Below are 2,601 nucleotides of genomic sequence, written 5' to 3'. Positions count from 1 at the left end.
AAAGCTTGAAACTCCACAATTCCTTTATCAGTTGGACTCCTTCAACACTTCCATTTAATTTCCATCCCATCTCTTGAACTATTCTGAAATGTAATGATACTTGGCGTAGGGTCTGTGATTTCAGGATTTGGTGTGGTGGTAAGAAAAAAAAGAGCAAAGGAAGTTAATCTAAATCTGGAATCCAAGGCACAGCTTAGTAGTACCGAGTTCCCAATAAATCTACTTGTACAGAAACTGATCTAAAAGGTGGTACTGGGAAATGAAAATGACTGCCCCCTTTTAATTTTGCCAAGTTTCTGCCTGTTTTGAGCCTTTGTTTGAAAGAGAGACAGGGATGAAAGCTGTTTGTAGTATTTGTGTGGAGGAATGCATTCTTTAGCAGAGAGTAATGACAAAACAGCTCTTTGAGGGGTGGACTGGAAAGAGACTGTTGACATTAATGGGGCTGGGACACAACCAAAGCTCCACTTCTGAATGAATGCCAAGCAAGGGTTGCTTTCCTGAACTCCTTCCAAGCACTGATTTGCATTCTCCTGGTGCTAAGCGCTTCTGAATCGCACTGCAAGAAAATGGACCCCTTTTTTCCCCTTCTACCTCCCCTCATGTTCGCATCTCAGAAAAGATTAAAACACAAATGGGACGGGGAGGGGGGGAGGGAGGTAGAGAATTATGCCAATTTGTGTCTGTTGCCAGCAGAAGCCCTTGTGCTTTCAGTAATGCCAAACGGGATAAAGTTCCCAGGAAAATGCTTCATTGAGAAGAAAACCTTCCAGCCTCTTGCCCCTCCCACACTGCGACATCTATCACCAGCCTGTTCAGGAGATTCTCACAATGTCAGCAAAATGCAGGAGAACGAGGAGGCGGGCGGGGTGTGAGTATGGGTGTAAATCAAGTCCTGATCAGACTTTGCCACAAATACAATAATCCACAAGCAAGCCTTGCTCCAATTTATTCAGTTCTTTGACAGTTTTCTTCCAGGTTGCTGGTCTTCCCTGTCCTGCCTAAAAAACAGTCAATAGGCTTGTCTGCCTTGTTTCTTCAAGAAGCTCACAGTACCATTCCTAACACTTCCTCCCTTATTTTTCCCCTTTTATCTACAACCCAGTAGGTGTTATTAAGTTTAAGTTTATTATATTTGTATGCCGCCCTTCTCCCGAAGGACTCAGGGCGGTGAACAGGGCACATATAAAATACAAAGTACAAAAATTAAAAAGAGAATTAAATACAGAGCCCGAGCTAAAACAATAAATAATAATGTAAAACCACAATAAAAAAACCCCAACACATCCCCCATCAGGCCAGGCCGGCTTGTTCAAATAAATAGGTCTTCAGATCGCGTCGGAAGGAGCGAAGGTCAGGCGCCGTCCGGAGCTCAACCGGCAACTGATTCCATAAGTCCGGGGCACCCACAGAGAAGGCCCTCCCCCTGGGGGCCACCAGACCATTGGCCATGTTTTCATGGCTGAGGGTGGACCTGAACCTAGATCTGTTTTAGCTCCACACTTAACCACATGAGCTCTTCCTGCATGTTGATTTTAGTTATGACATCACAATTCTACATTTCACCCAAGTAGCTAAGTGCCCTTGAATCAAACTCCCTTCTGCTATGCTATAAACTGTACAGTGTACACCCTACACAGAGGCACATTCATATATGGCATCTACTTGATAAATCTTTTTTTTCCTTTTTTTAAAAAGGCAAGGTTCTGTTTTTCATTTGTGAAAACCTAGGATTGTATGTGTGCATATCATACTATCTGGGGATTTCCATCCTAGAGTACCATAAAATGTGCTTCTATATTTTTGCTCCATCACTTACACAGAACCCCTTTTAACAGCTGTCTTTAAAGAGGCCAAGAGAAATGCCTGGCTGGAGGTGCTTTGAATTAGACAAGCAATTATGATTATATAAACTGCTTAAAAATAAGTAAAGGGCTTTGTCCTAGAAGACTCCAGTCATTCCTTCATGGAGATTTAATTCCCATCTTTCCCATCTAACCACATTAATGTGACATCCAGACTATAAACCGAGTTTTCCAGGATTCTGCTTGATGCTCATTCATTTACCTTTTAGAAAGCCATGCTATACTTTATGTGAGAAATATTTTTATGAATTATTACTTGCATACTATTGTTAGGCATTTTAGTAGTTATCAATTATGATTTTCTCCTTAATGCATCACCTATTTTAATATTTTATAGACTTCAGTCTGAGTAGATCTGGCCTTAAAGTATCTGGGATTAGAAGCTAAGATGTTACAGTTAAGACGTGAAAGCAAATCTCCAGAAAATTATAGGAAAGTCAAAAACATCTCAGAAGAAGGCCATAACCACCCACTTCCACGCTATTGCCATTGAATGATTACAAATATAAAGAGATTTTACACCTTTAGTCCAGACTGGAATAGAACTCTTTAATGTTTAGTTAACTGCCATCAAGTTAGACCCAACTCTTGCCAGCGGTATATAGGATATCTTAACCTAATGGCAATCCACCTCAGGAAAATGGGCTTTATCTGGTCCAACATTAATTGGTCAGTTCTTTTTGAAGTTCATAGTATTCTTAATAAATTTCTAATCTGTAATTCAAAGGCTTTTCCA

Source organism: Vipera berus (genome assembly GCF_964194415.1).
Source record: "Vipera berus genome assembly, chromosome: 1".
Taxonomy (NCBI): domain Eukaryota; kingdom Metazoa; phylum Chordata; class Lepidosauria; order Squamata; family Viperidae; genus Vipera; species Vipera berus.
Note: the sequence above shows the minus strand (reverse complement) of the source record.